Source organism: Lissotriton vulgaris, chromosome 12 (genome assembly GCF_964263255.1).
Source record: "Lissotriton vulgaris chromosome 12, aLisVul1.2, whole genome shotgun sequence".
Taxonomy (NCBI): Eukaryota; Metazoa; Chordata; class Amphibia; order Caudata; family Salamandridae; genus Lissotriton; species Lissotriton vulgaris.
In genome coordinates this window covers 312,135,116-312,159,614 of record NC_141700.1, presented here as the reverse complement: position 1 = coordinate 312,159,614, position 24,499 = coordinate 312,135,116, and positions in this window count along the sequence as shown.

Sequence of the window (24,499 nt, the reverse complement as noted above, 5' to 3'; positions counted from 1 at the left end):
ATATCTACTCCAAGATATATGGCCTTATCAACCTACCTAGTGTCATTACCCTTACTAAAATTCTTGCAAATGATTTGAGTCTTAGTGTTAATAAGAGAGTATGCTGAAAGCCCCCAATATTGCGACGCCTTGATGTCACACATAGATATTCCCAGGTTAGAAGTCACTAAGGCAATATCATGGTCATAAGCCAACACTTTTGTTTCACAGCCATGGGAGGTGATAGGACTAATATTTAGATAAGTCTCCAGTTGCAGCAAAAAAGGATCTATATAAAGAGTTAACTGAAGCGGCAAGCTCGGGGATCCCTGTCGGGTACCTCTTGTTATCTTAAATGAATCTGTGAGTTCTCTATTTATATATAGTTTTGCTGTGGGTTGGAAATAAAGCATCTTAAATGCCTGTATGAGTCCTTGGCCTATTCCGGCCCTTGCCAGGGTCTCCCATAAAAAAGTACAGGAGACCCTGTCAAAGGCCTTTTCGACATCAAGCGGCATCAAGCAACATCAATGTATTATAATGCTTTTTTGCAAATGTATTTTGATTTGGTTTTTGCTTTATTTATTTAATTAATATATTTTCTATTTTATTAATTCAATAATAGTAGTATGGTTGTTGCCTGAGTAGGGTTTAAACACACCTTGACCAATAACCCATGTTTATTTTACAAGTTTATACATTAAATATATTTTTTAAAGTTAATTTACTGTTAAATATGCTAATATTTTAAATTATGCATGCGTACGTATGTAATAACGATATTTAGTTCATTATATTTGTGCTGTCAATGCTTTAGTACTTTATATATCAAGTAGGTAAATTTATATTTTTGTCCTTATTTAAGATTATGATATTTTTGTTGATAATATTATGTAACAGAATCCTTTATTGTACTACTATAATCAATTTATGTTAGAAAGAAATAAACAAAAGTAAGGTTAAGTATTTATAAGTTAGAAGCCCTTCTGGGATTTCCATATGCCCAAATAAAATAAATCTTCAATTTTCTTCAAACAATTAGTAGTAAATTCTAACGGGATTGCCTTTAAAAAATATTAAAATTTGGGGAAAAAAAGCATTTTTATTATATTACATCTTCTTATAATTGATAGATGTAGGTGATGCAACCTTACTACCTCAGTTTTAGTTTTAGCTATCAGTGGGTTGATATTGCCATCCTCAATATTTTCTATACTGGTCATAATATCTACTCCAAGATATATGGCTGTATCAACCTACCTAGTGTCATTACCCTTCCTAAAATTCTTGCAAATGATTTGAGTCTTAATGTTAATAATAGAGTATGCTGAAAGTCCCCCATATCCCGACGCCTTGATCTCACACATAGTTATTCCCAGGTTAGAGGTCACTAAGGCAATATCATGGGCATAAGCCAACACTTTTGTTTCACAGCCATGGGAGGTGATAGGACTAATATTTAGATTAGCCTCCAGTTGCCGCAAAAAAGGATCTATATAAAGAGCTAACAGAAGCGGCAAGCTCGGGGATCCCTGTTGGGTACCTGTTGTTATCTTAAATGAATCTGTGAGTTCTCTATTTATATATAGTTTTGCTGTGGGTTGAAAATAAAGCATCTTAAATGCCTGTATGAGTCCTTGGCCTATTCCGGCCCTTGCCAGGGTCTCCCATAAAAAAGTACAGGAGACCCTGTCAAAGGCCTTTTCGGCATCAAGCGGCATCAAGCAACATCAATGTATTATAATGGTGTTTTGCAAATGTATTTTGATTTGGTTTTTGCTTTATTTATTTAATTAATATATTTTCTATTTTAATAATTGAATAATAGTAGTATGGTTGTTGCCTGAGTAGGGTTTAAACACACCGTGACCAATAACCCATGTTTATTTTACAAGTTTATACATTAAATATATTTTTTAAAGTTAATTTACTGTTAAATATGCTAATATTTTAAATTATGCATGCGCACGTATGTAATAACGATATTTAGTTTATTATATTTTTGCTGTCAATGCTTTAGTACTTTATATATCAAGTATGTAAATTGATATTTTTGTCCTTATTTAGGATTATGATATTTTTGTTGATAATATTATGTAACAGCATCCTTTATTGTACTACTATAATCAATTTATGTTAGAAACAAATAAACAAAAGTAATATAATACATAAAACCAGTTTACCGCTGGGTGTCAATTATAGAAGATAGATTGTTAGTCAAGGAGGGAGCAGTAGCATCAAACACTTCTAGTCATTCGTCATCTTTGCATGTGCAAGACATTTAACAGTATAATATACAATCCGAACATCCAACAAGTGTAATAACTATCATACATTCTTCAAACTTGCTAAACATCTGTCTACAGTATAAAGACTTAGTACACAGCCAATACGTTTTTGGATAGATCATTAGAATAATACTTGCTTGCTTTGATGGTGGTTCTGGCTCTCTTTTCCAAGAAGAGAATCAGTAGAAATGATTTAAGAACATCAAACAATCAAAAACATAAGCAGATGATATCGTCATAAGCCTCCAAAGAATCATGACACAACATGGCAAATGAAATCTTTCTTTAGTAACCCATGCACACTCTAATTAGGGATTTAGCAGCAGCCATGGAATTCAAAAATAAATAATACTGTTTCGTCAATGTATTTTCAGATGGAATGTTTATATGTTGAATAAGAAATTATACCACTAATGAAGGCAACCTGTTTAATTAAAAATTTCAAATATAGCTTACACTGATTATCATTTCTCTGAAAAAATGTATCCCAGGTTTTCACAAGATGCACCAATATTACTTTATCCAAATCAAACATAGCTGATAAAGGGGCCAAACACTTAGCTTTAAAAATGCCAGCTTTTATCAACTGAATGTTAGTTCTTACTTGCAGGTCATTAAAATGGTAGTCATTACATCTCAGTCATTACGTCTAGAGTACCTTTACAAACACACACACCCACACACACTCACACATATATATTTGAGATATAAGTCATAGGAGAAATATTGTCCCACATTCAATAGAGATAACCTAATGTACTGCTCGGAGAAAAATGACCCAACACGTTTTTCATTGGTGTGTTTGATCACAGGATATTGACTAAAGTCTTTTCACTCAGTTTAGTTAGGCTGTTTTGTAAAGCCATCATATCCTGTTCAGTTCATGGGAAATGTAGTGCCAAATTCACCTTGTGTTGTTTGCTTAAAGGGAATGTACTCTTTCTTTTGTTAAAAACAATGTATATATATATATATATATATGAACAGAACAGTCTTCAAATAAACCACACTCCTGTTGTGGAAACGAAGACACGGACCCAATGGTTTGCAGTCAAGGAGATCTTTAATAAAAACCTCGCTGGTTACGCGTTTCGAGCAACTAGTGCCCTTGGTCACACACCGCGCACCAGGTCAGCTACAAATTTAAACATTTTTTTACCCGTGATGCTCCACCCATTAGCGTGAGTCACAAATGGTGTAGACATAGAAAAAACACGTATTCCATTGTAAACTACGTGCACACCTCTGTTAACAATCGAAACAAATACCAGTGATTGATGGCATTAAGAAAAATTATATCTGCATGAATGCATTTATATTGACATGTTATACCAAAGCCGTGTACAAAAAACTGTATATATATCTATAAAATTTATACAAATTTCAGTCCTATACAAAACTGTGTCCATTAGGTTTGCATCAATCTATATATACCTAAAAAAATATATATATAAACTGTCTATATACAATATCACAAAGTTATACAAAAATATATATATACATATCTACATATATACCTAGCTATACCTTACAAAAATACATACTCTATTTCTATATACATATCCACATCCCTTACAAACCCAATTTCGAGCTTCCATAGCATTATGATGGACAAATGGACACATCTCAATGTATAATTCATAACAGTAATTTAGATAATGTACAGCTTCAATATATACAAGTACTTATAACGTGCCAGCACTGACATTGGACAACCCACTAGTGATAAATCTTAATGTGATTTATAATAAAAATATAGTGAAAGTGCAAAATTGTGAGCTAAAAACAAGTTATTGGTTGACTTAAGATTCATTAGTCACCAAATTATTTTTTGAATGGATGGAGAGATAATATTTACAAGAAGGCCATGTACATCAAGATCTGTATGATAAAAGAATCCTTGCTGGACTCCCATATGGTGCCCAGTCGGCGCCATCTGGTATCAGTTGTTATTTTCAGAAAGACCTTGAGGAGAAAAATATGGAAAAAACCACATGAGAATATTGAAGTTAATAAGACTACAACAAATGATGTAAGTCTTCAGTGGTGTTTAGCCCATTGGGGTATTTGCTGTCTAGTTCAATGATATATTCGGTTTCCTTTTTTCGTAGCAGTCTTTCTCTGTCGCCTCCTCGGACGAGGGGCGCAACCACATCAATAACATAATATGATAAGTTGGATAAGTCATTGTTATGTGTGGACTTGAAATGACGTGCTACCGGGTACGTATTGTCACTGTTAACTATGGCGCGTAAGTGTTGCAAGATCCTGGCGTGCACCTGTAGTTTGGTACTGCCCACATATCGTAGGCCACAGGTACACGTCAGGACATAAATTGCAAACTCACTGTGACAGTTGAAGTATCCCCGGATGGCTTTCCTCCTAGGACTGAAAGGTGTAAAGTAATGTGATGTATTTACACCAAATTTACAAGCCCTACAGGAGGAACATTTAAAGAAACCTTTTTGTTTAAGCCAAGTGTTGCCATTACCTAGTTCAGGGCTATTCTTGACTAGACAGTTGTGCATACTAGGTGCTTTTTTATGCGTTATAGTTGGAGCACTGGGGATGATATCACCCAAAACACTGTCAGTTAGAAGGACAGACCAGTGCTTCTTCACAATGGACCTTATTTGTTTTTCTTGTTTACTAAATGCCAGTATGAGACGAGGGGCAGGGTTATCTGACTCCAGTTCAACATTTTCAGATGTCAGAAGAGATTCCCTAGGCTTTGCTCGGCATCGCCTGAGTGCGCTGTTTAGGACTTTGTTATTATATCCCCTGGCTCTCAATCTGTTCATCGTGATCTGTGCCTCTTGTTCAAATGTTTCAGGAGTGCTGCTGATTCTCTTAACTCTGAGCAGCTCCCCATACGGAATATTGGTGATTACGTGTTGGGGATGCTTACTGCTAGCGTGTAATATACTGTTGCCAGCCGTCGGTTTTCGATATATATATATATATATTACCTACTGGCGGTCGCCAGTAGGTAGTTATAGTTAGGATTTTTTTCAATGTTAAATCTCAAAATTCTATTTGGAATAACTTTGGCACCGGTTGACGAATCTGCCTGAAAATTTCCTGAAAATGGCCTCGCCGAGCTCCGGTCCTTCCTTGAAAGTTTGGGGGGGATACGTCAAGCGGGGGCCGAGATAAAAGGGGGGTCCCAAAACGCGTTTTCCCCATGTTAATTTCCATAGGGCGGTCGATTTCACTTTTAACCCGAACGGCTGAATGGATTTCCACCAAATTTGGCAAAATTGTAGGGATTGGTAGCCTGATGTGCCTTTGCTATGTCTCAAGATATGTGCTGCAGTGGATTTTGAGTAATTTAGGTTCCAAAAAATATATATATCTATAGCAGCGCATCGGTGCGCGCACCAGGGAGCGCTCCGGGCGCGTGACGCGAGGTGCGCATGGAAAGCTGATTGGCTCTCGGGTGTCTGTAAACATTCGAAACAGTCCAGAGCGGCCGCCATCTTGTGTCTCGGTAAAATCGAGACATAAGAGGTGGGTAAAACAAAGGGGGAACTGACCATAAGGTGTCAGGGATAGACCCCTTTGACCCCCTAGGTTTGATGTGGGGGCTATAAAAGGGCCCTGCGGGGCATTTAAAATATTTTTTTTTTTTCGTTTTGCGCGGGGGAAGCGCCCGGTGCGCGCACCGGGGAGCGGCCCTGGGAGCGTACAATGATGAAAAAAGGTGACAGAGTTTTTAAAAAATGAAGTTTTGATTTAGAAATTGGAGGTAGTTCTAAAAAGAACTTTTTTTTTCTTCTTTTTGTTGTTTTATATTTTTTTGTGTTTTTTGAACTTTTTGAACTTTTTTTGGCTTTTCAAAACAGTTTTATATTTTTTTTTGTATTTTTTTAGGGGGAGAAACAAAAAAAGGGAATTGAAACTGGCTCAACTGGAGCAAAAAAACAAAAAACCCAAAAAATTACTTCTTTTTGGGGCACTTGTGATTATCACCTGCAAGGACGATGAGCTTAACGCTTTTTTCGCCATAGGCGATAAGCTTGCCACATGCAGAACAAGTGATTTTAAAATCAGCAAATCTCGGCTGAATGCAAGGCATCACCTCGGATGTTTCTGGTTCTGATGAAGTGGGTTGGTTTCTTTGGGAGGGGGTCCTTGATGACTGGGGGAGGTTACTGGCCAGTTCCCTGAACTCTGCACGAGAGTAGTTGATTGGGTGCTTTCTGGTCATGTGCCGAATAATGGTATAGTTACCAAAAGAATATTTTTTGTTTGGGTTGCCCCGTGAAAGTTCATCATTGCAGATGAGGCAAGTCACCTTGGGCGCATTCACCTTTTTTTTCCCCTCTGGGATTGAAAAAAACTGCCATACAATGTGTGGTTTGGGTTTGTATGGGGTATTTTCTTCTGGCAGCCATCTTCTTCTCCCCTCCTCCTCTTCCTCTTCCTCCTCCTCCTGTTCTTGACCACCAATATAATTTGGAGCTGGTCCTCTTGGTGGTTGTGGTGGTGGTGGTGGGGCAGATGCACCAGCTGATGCTACTACTGAAGCCATTATTTGGAGCAAAAAAGTGTAGAGAGCAACAAACAGGTCTTCCTCAGTCAAAGGACAAAGTCAGAATAAGGAAAAAAGGTGGGGTCTTTCATCATTTAGAAAAAAAAACTGTCCTGAACCAATGAGAAGTGTTATTTTCAGGTCACAAGACCAGGGGCTTCATCATTATGAAACTAAAACTGTTATGAACCAATGAAAAGTGTTATTTTTTGCTCACATGACCCGACGCGCTTACGCTACGCGCCCGGGGAGGTCTGTCACTGTGTCACAAGGATGGTGTCATCAGTGATGTCATGAGTGATGTCACTGACCATGTCATGAGTGATGTAATATGTGATGTCATCAGCAGTGCATTGCACGCGCAAGTTATAGTGAGTCCGACTAACTATAACGTGGGAATTTCAATGGTTTTATATCAGTAAAATTTCCAGCTAACTATAACTGGTGTGAAACCTATGGTTTTTTCAGTGAATTTAATAGGTTTTTTAAATGCTAATTCCTAACTATAAGCGGTGTGAAACCTATGTTTTTTTCAGTGAATATATATATATATATATATATATATATATATATGTCTGCCGCCCAGTTAAAATGCAACGAAGATAAAACCGAAATCCTTCTGTATGGGCAGTTTCCTTCAGATTTTAAAAAATCTATGTGGCCCGTGGACTTTCCTAGTTCCATGGGTAACCCTGCAAAAAATCTTGGGGTGTGGTTTGGGGAGGACTTAAAATTTGAGGCCCATATTAAAAAAGGCACGACCTCCCATTTCTACCTTCCTAATTCTCTAGCAGCACAGCAGCTTAAGATTGCTGGATATAAGCTGACGTGCAGGATGGTACCATTTAAGTTTATTAGTCAAATAGACCAGTCACAGTCCATGCAAGGGCCTGAAAACCAGGCACAGCAGTTTAAAGGTGGCCCGTTGTTGATTGGAAGCCAATGTAATTGGCGTAGGAGAGGCAAGGAGGGGGGTTGCGCTGGTTTATCCAGGGCAAGATGTGCAGCTGTATTTTGCACAACCTGTAATTTGGATAATAGGTCCTCCCTGATTCTTACCAATAGGGAGTTACCGTAATCAAGGTGACTAATTAAAAGCGCCTGAATCAGGGTCTTCCTGGCACTGAGCGGGATCCATGGGAAGGTCTTTCTCAACATCCGCATGGTCCCAAAACAGGAGCCTGCAAGAGTCTTCACCTGTTCCTCGATTGAGAGCTGATTATCAATCTTTATCCCCAGATTCTTCACTCAATTTCTCGGCGAGGGAGCCTCTCCCAACTCTGAAGTCCACCAGTCTGAGGACCACAGGTCCACAGCCTTGCCAAACAGGAGAATCTCTGGTTTTGAAGAGTTCAGTTGTAAAAAGCTCATCTTCATCCAATCTGCTATCTTGATCATGCACTTTGAAAACTCTATGTGAACTATCAGCTGCACATCATCAGTGTAGGATATGGTTTCAAACCCACAGTTCCTGATGATTGAGACCAAGGGGGCCACATATAGATTGAATAATGTAGGACTCAAAATAGAGCCCTGCGGTACCCCCTTGTCCACTGCAGCTGTAGGAGACACATAGGCATCGATCTGAACAGATTGGGTTCTATCACAGAGATAACTCTGAATCCATTTCAAGGCTAAGCCTCCAACACCAATCTCTTGCAGCCTGCTTAAAAGAATGCAGTGGGAGATGGTGTTGAAAGCAGCTGACAGATCCAGCATCACCAGCATGACTGGAGCATCCCTGTCAACCGCCATCCTACGTGTATCAGTAACTTCAAGCAGGGCGGTCTCTTTGCTGTAAGATGCCCCAAAGGCTGACTTAGAGGGGTCCAGGATCTTATTCTGTTCTAGGTAGGTTGAAATTAAATATTGTTTCCATAATTTTGGACCAGCACGGGAAAAGGGAGATAGGTCTGTAGTTTTGGGCATCTGTAGGGTCCGCTAGTGCCTTTTTCAACAGAGATTTGATGCTGCCACTTTCCAGTTATGTTGAAAGGTGGCTGTAAATAGGGAGATGTTACAAATGTCTGCCAGATTATCTGCCAGAATGGGGGCAAGCTCATTCCTGGCCAATGATGGTAAAGGGTCTAAGATCGATCCTGATTTAGCCTTAGCTAGTAAGGCACCACCTGTTCTCCCGTGATGATGGGAAACTTTTCTAGGCTTGGCGAGCCAGGTATTATCTTGAAAGACTGACTCTCATTTGAGTCCTCTACTGTCCCAAAGGAGCGATAAATGGTGTCAATCTTATCGGTAAAATGAGAAGCTAGGTGATCAGAGAACTCCTGCGTTGCCGGCGGGAGCGGGTTATTGGCTTGCGGTCTTGTAAACTCTTTTAGAATTGTAAAAAGCTCCCATGAGGAGTCCTTGGCCTCCAAATCCGGGTGCCTAAGTGAGCTCTCCTGGCAACATTACAGCTGTTTAGATAAGTTTTATGTGCCTCAAGATAGCAACATTCATCTGCTACCGATTTAGACTTTCTCCAACTTCTGTCTACTGATCTGCAAACAGCCTTCTCCTTTTTTAGTATGGCTGTGTACCATGGGGCAGGGGCTAGTCTAACCTGAGTTCTATCCATCTTCACAGGAGCGATCACATCAAGGGCATCTGAGATCGAGGCTTTATGTCCCTGAAGCTCAAAGAAAAGGTCAGCCAAGAGACCCTTGGAGGTTATAGGTTAAAGGTAAGCAGATCCAGTCTTCCTTCATGATTCAGACACCAGCATTAGAAGTGAGTGTTCTGAGGAGAGGTCTATAAGGCCCACATTTGTGCTCAGTGACAGCCTGTTGCTAGAGGACTGTCCTTAGTCCACCCCGTAAACCAGTTCTACTCAGAGTTTCCCCTACCAATGGATTTGGAGCCAGCCTGAGAGTCAAGAGGGAGGCAGTTCTAAAGGTGAGCTTCATCTGCCAGTGATAGGGAAGGCATCCATGAATGCTCAGGAAATTTCTGGACAGAGCCCCAGGTCGTATTGTCAAGGGAGGAGACCCTCTCCCCACACCCAAAACCCTTTTTCCACTGTCTGGGAGCGCTACACGTCACCACAGGGGAGCACTCAGGTGACAGCTAGATACTGACAGGAACACCTTTTGGGTTAAGGCAGGAAAATGACAACTTTCTTAAACAGGAATGCCCAGGCGTGGGTCTCATGCTCACTGTGTCACTAAAACCAAGTTACACTGACTGAAAAGCCCCCCAACAGGGCACAGACAGTCTTGGATTGCTTGTGTTGCAGTTCAGGGAGAACCCGGCCTGTTAGTTTGGGCTATACTTTTACTATTGGAGCAGAGTAATGACTGATTTGCACATGGCTGAGTCCAAACTGAGGTGGCATAACGTGAAAGATAAGGATCAACTAGGATGCAGCCCTGAGGAATTACCTGCAGCTGAAATTAATTCAAGCATTTCATCCATTCTATTCCATAGTGAGCATAGGACCCATGCTTACTGTGCCACTGGAACCAAGCTACACCCGACTGAAGAGCCTCAATCTGGGTGAAACCAGTCTTGGGTTGCTTGTGTTCCAGTAAAGGGTGGACCTGGCCTGGCAGTTTGGGTAGACTGTTTCTACTCGAGCAGGCTCAAGACTGATGTGCATGTGGCAGTCCAAACTGAGGTGGCACGATGTACAAAATAACAATGAACTGGGATGCATTCCTGAATAATTAGCAGTGTTTGAGGTTAATTCAAGCATTCCTCCCATCACTTTTTGTATACTCCAGTTCAACTTTCTAAAAGTCTTTTTTCCAAAATAGCAATATTTTACCGACTCGACCATTAAGTTGGATTTTTATTACCCTTACAATGAGTCCTTAAAATATTTTGTTTTGCTAAATAGAATGTAGTGTTTATTAAATGCAATAGTGTAAACCAGTGTTAACTTATGGGAAAGCTAGCCTTGCCACAGTGAAAAACAACTTTGGAGGTTTTTCACAGCCAGGGCATGTAAACCATTGAATACACGTGCCCAATTTTAAATACCATGTGTCCTGCCTTATGGGCTTTGAAGGTCTAGTTTAGAGGTGGCTTAAAAGTATTAAAAAGGAACATTTAGGCCTGGCAAAAGGTTTATTTTTCCCAGTTGAAATGGCAGGTTAAAACTGCACACCAAGGCTGCAGCGGCAAACCTGGAGACATGTTTAAAGGACAACTGCAGAGGGTAGCACACTGAGTGATTCATCAGTCCTGGGTATAGGTCGTACCATATACTAGGGACGCATACTTTTAAAAAAATGACAATTAGGAGTATTCCAAATTTGCCAGGTTTAAGGGAGAGTGCACAAACACTTTACTACTGGTTAGCAGGGGTAATATGCACAGAATTCTACAGTCAACAAAAATAGGGTTCAGTAAAAAGGAAAGAAATCCTGGGGGGTATTCTGCAGGATGGGCAAATTTCCAAAATGCACCGGTTCTGTACAATACCTACCTGTACCTAAAATTATATCACTCAGTCTCGGAGTGCTTCCTTTCAGTCAGACCTAATAACATACAGCTAATGGGGCAGAATACTTACACCATACTACATTTAATACATGTTTTGGGTCTTCTTGATAATCTTTCTTTAGTTTAGTCCTTCTTGTTGCAGCCATAATCAGGAAGAAGGAATTTTTAAGTATTTTTTCCTTCCATTTCAGACTCCACATCCTAAGAAGTTCTATTCTGTAACTAGCTAGTTAAGGCATGCCACCTTGATATATGGCCAAATCAACAGTAAACTGACAAAATGTTTATTATTGCTCTACTCTAATTTTCTTGATATGGAGAATGTCATGGGAACATATTATTCAAAAACAAGGCATTGCTTTATAGGTTTTCATTTCTGTTGTAATAAACTGTGGCACACATAAAGTCATGACATTTTTTATTTGAAATGATGATATGGCACAAGTATGACTTTTACGTTAAAAATACATGAATCAAAAAACTGTAATCCACATAGATACCAGTGGCAGCTGGTATTTGAAGGTGGTAGGGAGTCGGGTCGCAGGGGGGGGAATAATGAAAAATTAAAATACAGGTTGCGGGGAGAATGTATTAAAACTTAAAATATTCACCTGTCTGCCGCTGCCATCCTGCGTCACTGCTGCCGCCTCTGGGTCCTCTTCTGCCTGAGAAAGATACAGAGCCAGACTTCCAACTTAAACATCTCAGACCTAAGAGCACCTACCAGGCTCCTGTAAGTCACAAATCTCTAGATACTTTCGAATCATTGGTCACTAATGAGATCAACAAACTCGATTTCAAACTTCGCACGAAATTAAAGAATCTGTCTAAAAAATTGAATATCTTGAGAAAAATATCAAATAACCATGAAATCATGGTCCAAAAGGCTGACAAAGGTGGGGCCTTAATACTCATGGATACCAACTTTTATATCTCACAAGTTAATGCTCATGTGAACGACCCTGAGATACATGCTCCACTAGGATATAATCCAACCAAGAAGTTTTAAGAAGTTCTGTCACAAATCTTGAATAAAGCTCTTGAAGATGGAACAATATCAGAAAAAACCAAGACATTTCTCACAAAACAATTCCTAACACGCCATCCATGTATATGCTCCCAGAAATTCACAAGGACTTGCAACTACCTCCTTTCCGCCCCATTGTGAATACAAGAGGAAGCATCCATGAACCGATAGGTCAGTTTCTGGACATACATTTCAAAGATTTTGTGACTAAAGCTATTACCTATATTAAGGATACAACTGATTTTTTGATTAAGATGTCCCAGATCCCTTTACCAGAGGACCAAGAAGTATGGTTATGCACAATCGACGTTAAAGCTTTGTATACCTCCATCCCACAAAACCTTTGTATAGAAGCGGTTGAAGCAATGCTACTACAATCACAATTTGATCACAACTTTCAAATTTTTCTCATGGAACTGCTAAACTTCACACTATATCAAAGTTACTTCAAATGGCAAGAAGACTACTATTTACAGCTCACAGGCACTTCCATGGGCAATTGTGCAGCTCCATGCTACGCTCATATTCTTATGACCAATTTTGAAACAAATAACATCTTGAATGGTGAACAGTGGAAAAAACATGCACGTATTTTCTTCCGCTATATTGATAACATTTTTGTTCTCTGGCAAGGCCAACATTCTATTTAACACAAGAACTTGAAAATTTGAACAACATCAATGACCGGATTCAATTTACTCATCAAATTGACAATAAAACCATTGCTTACTTGGATGTCTTACTACAAATAGAACAAAACAAAATCCCTACAACGTTGTTTAAAAAATCTACTTACCGGAATAATCTATTACATAACAGAAGTTTCCATCAATCTTCGCTTAAAAACAACCTACCAGTATCACAACTTTATAGAGTAAAAAGGATAGTTTCAGACCCTTGTGAATCTGATAAGCAGATACAGAACATGATTCAACGTTTTCAGGAACGAGGGTACCCATCGGAAATTTTAAAGAAAGCTGAAACTAAATGCATTGCTAAATCACGCACAGAATTACTTGAAACCACCAAAAGATCTGATGATAGATGCATGGTAGTAGTTTCTAGATTCTCTACTAAGAGCCATACATATAAACAAGCGATTCTAAGACACTGGCAGATCCTATCTAATGAACCTTATTTCAAAGGGATCTTTCAAGAAAACACAGACTTGCATTCACCCAAAGCAAAAATATCCAAGATATATTGAAAACGACCAATCAAGTTACAATCACGAGCCCACCTAAAGGGACCTTGCCATGTTACAACTGTAATAATTGTCATGCTATTATTAAACAAACTAAGATCAATCACCCACAAAAAGGTACTCCTATTCGGTTAAAGGTAACTGCCACCTGTGACTCCATGAACTTGATTTATTTGCTCAAATGCCCATGTGGCCTAGTTTATGTAGGCAAAACAACTAGGAAAATCAAAATTCGCCTATAGGAGCACAAAAGCAATATCAGGACAAAGAATGAAAAATCCTCCATAGCAGTACATTTCAATGAACAGAGACACAATATTTCTCAACTGCAATTTATGGTCCTTGAGACCATCTCTAACACAGAAAACCAGGATGTGAACAGAAGACTGTTGCAAAAGGAAAATGAATGGATATTTAGACTGGATTCAATGAAGCCCTATGGGCTTAATGACCGCTTGGAATTCTCATGTTACCTGTGAACTAATTTTTTCCATGCTTCCAATGAATATCTTTTGTTTAGTTATCATGCCTTCTAGAATAGTACATTGTGTCTCACCTTTTTAAATCTTTTCATTAGAATTCTTTATTAGTTAGTGTTTTTTTTTTGGTATATATTGTCATTTCATCTCCATTGTTGCTCTTTAGGCTTTTTTCTATGTTCATTAAGGTACTCCTTTGGTTTGTTTTTTCATGTTTTGAATTGGTTATTAGTATCTGATTTTGATCGCTACAGCCGGTTGATATATTGCATATTTATGTATTCCACACATTTCTGCCATATTTGTATTCATATGACTAGTTACAAGTGTCTTCTTGCCTATTCCAATATGGCCGCCACTGAGAAATGTGAACTACCTAGACATTGTTAGTTTCTAACCTAATGTCACCTTATTTACACGCTGGCGTTTTGCCTCGGACTAACACGGTTTATGAGATCTTTTGTCGAGTCTACAACTCGACCGAGTAAATTGGTAAGATCTATTACATGTTTGACCTTGATTGTATCCAATGTTGGACTATATCGTCACCGGACGCACTGGCATTTTAATGTGGTATACGTTTAAACTTCAATTTTTCATCACGCTTAATTTCACTTATTAGGGATGCTCCACGTTTTCAAACTCAGAGAGCTTTCATTTCCAAATCATTTTCTGCACGTTTGATTTTGCACTTTACTATCACATAGATTCATAAAGCTAAATTGCGATTGCAATAGCTGCAAATTAGCTATTGTGATCGCAATTAACAGATAAGCTATTCATGATGTGAAAATCACTGAAAATGCGAATTCGCAAAATTAAAATTGTGAAATCGCAAAATAAATGGCAGAATCTAGGAGGAACCCCTTTTAGCGAATTGGAAATTGCAAGAATCCATGGATTGTGCGATTAATTGTGCGAATTCGCTAAATAATCGCTAACGCAATTCATGAAAACTCGCAATTACCGAAAAACCAAAAATCGCTATTTGCGAGGCGCAATTTAAGGAGAAGCAAAGGCAGGTGGTAACCATGAAGGAATTTTTTTTAAATCTAACGAGCTACAGGTGCAGACCTGAACTAACACACTTGAGGAATCACAGTAGGAGCATGAGGACTCTCACAATGCCAGAACTGTACATGGTGGTCAGGCGGCGAAGGCTCCAGGCTGCAGCACGGAACAGACGTAGGATCCAGGAGCGAATATTCCGGCAGCGGGTCACCCTTCTGGGCCAGGCTGCAGAGCAAATTTACTCTAAGTACCTCCTGAATGGGGCAATGATCATCAAGCTGATCCGGGGCCTAGACCCCCTGATGCAGCACCCAACAAGGAGGGCCAATGCCGTGCCCACACATGTCAAGGTATTGTACAGCCTGCACCTACTGGGCTCCGGAAGCTTCCAGGGTATAGTCGCTGTTGCAGGGGGGATATCCCAGAGCACCATGTCCCGCTGCCTAAGGAGTTTACTGGAGGCTATGCTGACCAGGCTTCACCACTACATCTCATTCCCGACCAGCCAACAGGACTTGAATGAGACCAAGCTTCAATTATACAACGTTGCGCAATTCCCACATGTAATAGGATGCATTGACTGTACCCACATCCACATCTGCCCACCAGCACAAACGGAATACATGTACCGAAACCGCAAGTCCTACCACTCCCTCAATATCCAGATGGCGTGCAATGCTAAGACATTCATCACGGACATAGTGGCACAGTACCCGGGGAGCACACATGACTCCTTCATATTCCGGCACAGCGGTATTCACACACGACTGGCCAGGGGAGACTTCGGTGAAGGACACCTACTAGGTAAGTACACAAGCCCCCAAATAGTACACTGTGATCATGTAGCTGCGCAGAACAGGCACTCACCCTCTGCTCCTATGATTTAGGTGACAGCGCCTACGCTCTCTGTGAGTACCTCCTCACCCTATACCTCAACCCTGCAACACCACAGCAACGGCGTTACAATGCTGCACACATACGCACAAGAACTTGCATTGAGAGGACATTTGGCCTTTTGAAGAGCAGATTCCACATTCTTCACAAGACTGGTGGGGCCATCAAATACGAGCCTGAGGTCTGCTGCCGCATCGTGGCCGTGTGTGCAATCCTCCACAACATTGCTACCAAGCGCAGGATACCTGTAGAGATCTCTGGCAGTGAGTGGGAAGGGGACGACCGACCACCTGCAAATGTGTGTCATGCACGCGGGGAGAATCCTGCGGAAGGACACAGGCGCCGCAACCAAATCATCATTAACTGTTTCTAGTGCAACCACTCCCCACACCCAACACTTCACTCATGCATGACAATAGAAATAATGACATGAGTAAGATCAAGTTCAACAGAATATTTGTTATTGTTTTTTGCACAATAAAGTGTGAATTCCTCACAGAGTAACATGGAAGCCATATTGCGTCATATGTCCCTTGTATTTGAGGAGGGCATGCTTGTTGCAGCAGCATGGCCCTTTCATGGTATAATACAAATGTTCAATGGCGCCTCCGGGCGGATGCTCCCAATCTTCTTTCCAGCTCTTCCTCCGGATTTGTCCGTGAGGCAGCAGAGGGCCTGGTGCTGCGGTGGGGTGCTATCACCGGTGGCACGGATTGGCTACTGTGGCTGGAATTAGCCTCACTGGTGTCGTCCCCCCACCCGCCTGGCCATGGCCAGTTCCCTGCATACCCTGCACTGCAGTGGTCACCTGCTCCAGTGCTCTTGCGACATCCTGGCGGCACTGGACCATTTGCACTTGCATGGCCAAGGTGCGTCGTGATAGCTGGGAGGTCGCATTGCCGATGATATAATTTGACCATGTGTATGCAGACAGGCGGGTCAGCAGCTGCCGGTGTCTGCACCGATTGAATATCACGCTGGCTATGCATGACCTGGGTGTTGGCCTCCACTGCAGCCATCATCCTCTCCATCCCGTCTGACAGCTGTCCAACATTCCTAGCGGTCTTGTTGAGCTGGAGATGTATTGCTGCGAGATGACGGGCTTGTGTCTGGTGGATAAGGAGCATACGGCGCTCAATAGAGATCCCAGGTGCTCGCACATTCTGATCCCTGCCAGCGCTTGATGTGGTATTGCGTGGCTCCCTCACCAGTCCGCTGGACTGGCTCCTCACAGCGGCAGTTCGGCGGGTTTGTCTGCGTGCTGCAGCTGTTGTTGTCAGCCCCACTGGTGTTTGCGTCACACGCTGTGTTTGTGCTGCGCCTGTTGGCGCTGAAGTGGGACTGTCTTCAGGGGCAGGTGGTGGTACTACCACTGGTGCGGCAGCTTGCCCTGATGGTCCTGGCAGTGGGGATGGATGTACGTCTCCCTCAGTGTCCTCAGTAATGTCTTCAATTCAGCGCCACCTGTGATGTAAAGTGGACGTTGATTAATGACATGTTTCTTACACATTGAAGGTTGCTATATGCATGCAGGCTACCATTCCCTGACTCGCTGCAGGATTGACTCTCACTGAACAGGTCTGGCTGTACGGGGTTAGATGGTAATTGTGGTCAGACTACATGTCCCACAATGCAATAGGGCTTTTGTGGTGTGCTTTGGCTGCATGACTGGGGTTTCTAATGGGATGATCTGAGGCCATGGCCATTGTTAGGGGACAGGGTCGCAGTCGCATGGCACTTACCTTGTGTATCTTGGGTAGGTCAGGAGGAGTCCAGCTGTGTTACCCCCACGCATGCCTGGGGATTCAGGGTGTCCTCTACTCGGTTCTCAAGTGGGGCGTTGGGTGGGACATTGGGCTCCCCTCCTCCTGTCGCAACACGCTCCCCCAGCCTCTCTGCGATCCTCTCCTTTGCCCGCCCTCTGATGTCGTACCATCGTTTTTAAGATCATCCACAGAGTGCTAGGTCAATCCCACAGAATTTATTTTTGTGCGGATGCGCACCCAGATCCTCCTTTTGTCCGCCTCAGGCACCCTTCTCGAGTCCTTCCCGAAGAGGCGGTTGTGGTCCTTGCACACTCTCTCCATGAGATACTCAAGTTCTTGCTCAGAAAATGTAATGTTCCTTTTCCTTCCTGTGGAAGTTTTTCCTGCAGCTTCCTGTGACATGTTCAGCAGTGGGGTGTCTCCTGGTTTTCAGCTGTAGGTACTCTGGAGTGGAGCTCTGAGCAATGCTGCTTCCACTTCAGACTCACAATGCAGAATAAGGGTGGAACCAGCCTACTTCCTGTTTGTGATGTCATCACTGTGCTCAGAATGCGACTTCCCGTTTTTACGATCTCGCATTTAGCGAGATCGCAATTTCCGATTTCGGTAATTGCGAGATCGCAATTTCTACATGGGTATCTGCAGATTCTGCAATTTTTCTGCGATTTTCGGAAACTCGCAATCGGCGATTGCGGCCGATTGCGATTCACTTTTTTTAATCGCATTTTTTCTTGAATCCCATCCTGCGATTTCTACATTGCGATTTGCATTTTCTCGCAATATAGGAATCGCAGAATTTGAGATTGATGAATCTATGTGTTAATCTTTTATTTTACTCAATTTGATCGCTTCCCGTTTTTTCAAGCTTAGAACACCTTCACGGTGGGATGTTTTTCGGACTTCCTGCCCCTTTAACATGTTGATAATAAATGGGCACGATCTTTTTCTCCTATAGGTCTATCGTTCTCGCTATTTTTCATACCTCAGAGGATATCCAATGTGACTAAGAGCACACCGTTTTCTGACCTTTTCATGGGTTTATCTTTGACTGATCTTTCTTCTACCTTATTGATATGATTGAAAGCTTTATTGAACAGTGATTTTTATACTTTGTACTATTTATTTGATTGTGTGGGCCCTCATTTATAAACATTTCCTTTGGTAGATGCCCCTGATGAAGTGCCACTTTGGCACGAAATGCATTGGGACCATGCTATATACGATTGAATTCCGTTGGGAATGATGAAAAGAACATTATTAATGTGAATGACAACATTGATTGAAGTTCTTCAATACAAGTGGAATAAATTTAATCTGCAAAGACTATTGATACTGTGGATTTTCTCTAAAGAGGTTGTTTTGACTCATGGTCATACATTCAGCAACTTCAACATACCCATCCGTAATCGTTTTGCTGAATGGCCTGTTAATATTGACTCGAAGCCTGGGGTTTGTCTTTACTTGAATACGTTTTTTCGCACTTTTGACTCCCGCATATTCTGAAGCCCATTTGTAACACTGTGGTAAATTTATTGTCTACACTAGGAGAACTGCGGAGGAGACAGTATTAAGTGTGGAAAAGCTACTATGAATAGATTGTTTTCATCAAGAGACATTGAGGGTTGCATCTCTTTTACAACGAATGAGGTTTTTTATTTAGTTTTCTTTTTGGTGTACTAATTTTATTATTCTTTGATGTAGTATTTCCTTTTTTACTATGTATTGTAATGAATGTATTTTAAATTTTGTACTGTACTTTTATGGTTGCTCTGTTTCAACCGAATAAAGCTTATTGGAATTGAATTGACTCATGGTAACAACTATTGATTTCATTTTGTGATAATCGCATTGGTGATTCATTAAAGCTGCGCCCAGAGGGCCGCTCCCTAAATTCACGGGGTGCTATTCTTTTTTGAAGATGTAAAGTGCACATAAGGATTTGACCTGCACAAGACGGGCGGCCAAATCCATTTTATTTTTTCCTTTTTCGACTTGCTCAGTGGGGCTACGCTCCTCCGCCTTAGAGGAGGAGCTGCCACTGAAGATACACAGTTCTTGTGCAAAGGAAATCCTACTACCAGTCTTGGCTTTTAATAATAGGTCACAGATATGTATAGGCACTACCTATTCCCACAGATGCACTGGCAAATAGAGCGCTGCATTATTTGGAATGTGGGTGCCCTCGGCAGACGAAATGTTTCCCCTTACAATGCCGAATGACTTCGGTAAATTTGTTAGTACAGTCTAAATTCTGTTAAGGACAGGGCTCGAGTCGGGGTACCACGCGGGTGGACGGCGTCCCCCACTTATTTTACCGGGTGGACGCTGTCCCCCCTGCCAAACAACTGGACCTCACTCTTTGGCCTCTCTGGGAAGAGATCGGAGCTCACAGCATGCTGCTCACGCACTGACTTCTCAGATGCAAACGCATCTAAGGGGTGAGCGAGGGGAGGCAATGAGCCCGATGGTGCAAGCCACCTTTTGTGACGTCACTTCCTGTTGTGACGTCACTTCCGGTGACAGCTTCCCCAACTTCTTTTCTTAGGACTTTTGCCCTGGTTAAGGGAATCATTTTTTGTGTGCGGATGAAGTGCTTGAATGCCTAAATAGACCTGGCAGGTGGTGCAAAATACTACCCCACGAGCAAGATGGGCCTCCACTAGGCAAATTCATTTCCACTCCGCCTGCCAACAGAGAGGCAGAAAGAAGCGAAGTGGCGTTCAATGAAATAATCCATTCCCCCTGTTCTACTGCTGGTCTGAACAGGGGGGTGACCTGTTTATATACCAGGGGCCTTATTTATGAAGGCCTTGCGCCACCGGTGCGTCACTTTTTCCCATTTTAAAAGTGACGCAAAAGTGGCGCAAGACCTTCATAAATAAGGCCCCAGGTGTTAGCGCCGGGGCACGGTGAAATCACCAGCCCAGATGGAAGCAATCTGCCATGGTTTATTGTACAGAAAGTTTTGCTGCCTCACCAACAAACACTCCAAGGATCGGAATACAAGCTCAGGGTTTAATCCCGATCTCCGTGCAATCTGCTTGTAATCAGGAGTTAGAGCAGTAATTGAATTCAGAGTAAATAAAGAAATAAATAAAGAATTCAGAGTTGTGTTATAATCATCACTCAATAAAAGGTTCCCGTGACAGATTTTGACAGGGCAAACCTGCCGAAATTTATCAGAGGAAATTTATCAGAGGAAAAGGCACGTTATGCCTCACTTTTGTGTAAAACTTGGAATAGAACGTATTTACCTCACAAGAAAAACTAAATTCCCTCAGGAAAATGGCATTTGCCATGTGTGATACATAATTCACCCAATCAGACCCACTTCTTCTAATTGAGGCATAAAACTGTAAATCTCGTCCGCTGGGAATTCTTATTAATTGACCACAACGGTTCTCACCATAAAGCTAAACATTATTAGAGGAAAAGGTCAACAAAAAAACACGCAGAATTTCTTTTATTTTACACGTTATGCCTCACTTTTGTGTAAAACTTGAAATAGGACGTATTTACCTCACAAGAAAAACTAAATTCCCTCAGGAAAATGGTATTTGCCATGTTTGATACATAATTCACCCAATGAGACCCACTTCTTCTAATTGAGGCACAAAACTATAAATCTCGTCCACTGGGCATTCTTATTAATTGACCACAACGGTTCTCGCCATCAAGCTAAACATTATTTGATGAAATGAGCCGCTTTATTTGATATAAATCCTAAATATTTGCAGATTTTCCTTTCGCAAAATAATTTACCAAACTGTTATTTATTAGCGAATAAAGCACCATTTAACCCAGAGTGTCATTAATTACTTTATCAATTGAGCTCTTAACCGACGTTAGCTGCTGGATGAACAAAAGTGAGACCACCATTTCCACCAAAGTCTCACCAAAAGCAGTGTCATCTAAAAGCAAATAGAGAAAACGTTTCCTTCTGAAATCCAGCAGAGCGCGTGGCCGCGGGTGCCTGATTTAAATGGCTGTCCAGACCTATTTTGGTTATATGTAAACGGGAGTCCCCCAATGCCGTTTAATGATGCACGTCTGAAAAATGAATGAACCTCTGAAAAAAAGGTACTCATTTTTTGTTAAGTGGGATGTGTTCTCTGGTGACTCGTCCCTGTAGTCTGCTGCGGTTGCCTTTCATAATGAAAAGCGGTGACACACTGCAGAGGTGAGTTTCGGAATACACCGCTGAGATGTGGAAATGTCCCCTTTCAATAACTTCACAGACAAATATATATACGGTGTGGGAGTAGGCCGCAGCGACAAAAATCGAAGCAGCAGAAAATGTGATTAAAAACGCAAGCAGATAGTTATCAACAACATTTCAGGCTTTTAAATCTAGTAATAGATCGTGTGTCATGCTACTGGGAAAACTGTTTTATGCTCGGCTCAAATGGCTTCTATTTAAAGCTGCCAATATGTGATAAATAGCTAAATGAGAAAAGCAAGACATTAAAACCAGGCTATAATGTTCCGGGCTTATGAAATCGCAATGTATACAACATCATTCTTTTTTTGTAATCCTGCCTGGGGCTTTGCATGTGCACAGCATATATAATTGGCTCTTGTCAGTGTTTTCTGTCAGACGAATGCTGCTGAGTCCCAGTTCTGTGCCCATTTCATCTCCAGCTTTGCAGACATTTCCCTCTGTAACTTGGATGCTGGTCTTCAAAGCTCCTACCAGACAGACATCCTAGGAAACGTGCAGGGGAGGAAGAGTGTGAGATTTAAGACAAAATGTAAGAGACACATTTCCTAGCCTAATTTACAGTCCTCAGAGCAGGTAATGAAGCCTACAGAGTGATGTCAACATCATGTTATACTTAGCTTCTCCACCAGAGTTGTGCTGTGGCCTGCGATGACAAACCTGAAACTGGAATGAAAAATTGACACACATCACAGCAGAGTGTTCCTTGTGCCTTGTGTATGAATTACAACATGGAGCATTACTTTAAAGTCTTTACCCTTTAGAAATCAGCAAAGCGTCAAGAAGCAGCCCATGCTGTCTATTACCAAACTGATTTGCCCAAGGCAATCGCTCACAAAGACGATATATATTTAACATTTGACGAAAGCTGCAAAAATCCATGACAACATAACACTAACGAGCTAGAATGTTAACCAGAGGAGCCAACACGCCTACAGATTCACAACTAGAGCCTAGAAGAGGAAGTTAAGTATAACACCATAAAAATTGTATTTTGTTTACATTGAACATCAACCAGGTATTTAAATATTGTTTTAAAGAGCCATGTGATGGGTGGGGCAGCAATAAAATAGGGATTTCTTATATTTTGAGGACTATCACCTGCACTTAACTTTTTAAAATTATTAATATCAAATTTTTCGCACAGTTTTTTTCTATGGATTCATATAGCCAGGTGTTAGACCTGTCAGCCTTAGTGTGGTCTTCCACCAAAATTTTTCCCTCCTCCTCCATTTTTGCTAATCTAGCTTTCGCTGGCCGTAGGACTCAGTGTAGTTTAGCACTGCTAACCAGTGCTAAAGTGCATACGCTCACTCCCTAAAACATTGTATTATTGGCTTAACCCCAATTGGCATATTTAAAGTACTTAGGAAGGGGGTGCTACATGCACCCAAGGCCTGTAAATTAAATGCTACTAGTGGGCCTGAAGTACTCATTGTGCCAGCCACCTATTTAGTTATTTATATAAAGACAATGGTTCTGTCGGGGAACAATCTCTTTCATAAACCTTCTATATAGGTAAATCACATAATTTGCACATAATTTGCATTGTTATTAGACAGATTCTTTTCTCTAATAATACCAATACATTGGAAAAAGGAAAAAGGGTAAGAAAACCCTGTAGAAGTAACCACACACACCGCTTATCGAGGATTGTATCAAATTGTATCTTGTTTTTAAAATTTTAACCTTGAAATGTCATATATACACATATATACAATGGCTGTCTTGAACAAAAATGACATAACAATATATCAGTGCAAAATTGTGTTGCAGTGCAATAGTGACAAGTGTTTTAGTTAGTGAATTGATACATATATACAAAAAAGAAACAGTGTGGCAGTCCCAAACTCAAGACAATAGTTTCAATAGATACAATTTTCTTCTTTATACTGAAACTTAGATAGGGACTGATCCATATTTTAACGTCGACGTTTCGACCCTAGACATTGGTGCTGGTTTTATCGCAACCTGGGCGGGTCTTCATCAGGACTATAATACAGTTGGTATGTAGTTATTTAATCATGTCTCAGACCTGCCATTTCAGCATGTGTGTTCAGTTTCAAACTGTTATGTCAACCTGGCAAAATAACTCTTTTGCCAGGCCCAAACCTTCCACTTTAATACATATAAGTCTCCCACAGGGTAGGCCCTGAACAGCCCAAAGGGCAGGGGGCATCGTAAAAAGTTGGATATGTACTTTTAAGTTCACATTTCCTGCCAGTGAAAAACTCTTAGATTCTTTTTTCAATACTGGAAGACCCACCTCTCCCCCTAGGATACATTGGAATTACCTTATTATATTTGAAATAGCTGTAACGTCCAAAAGGGAATAGGTTACCAGTTCATAATTTTTGTCTTTGGAATTGTAATTAAAAGTCCTCTGTCGTGGTAAAGTCAGATTTTAAGTTAGAATTTTGGAAATGCTACTTTTGGAAAGTTGAAACTTTCCTCCCTTAACCATTTTGTGCCTGCAGCCTCTCTCTGGGCCACGACTGGTTATAGCTGACAGTTACGCGTTTTGTATTCCTCCTAGACAGGCCACACACATTAGAGAGTTTAGGTATACCTGAATGGGCCATTACTGGCAGGATGGGAGGAAAGGGCAGGGCATAGGCTGTGTCCTGCCTCCATACAAAGGGATGCATACCC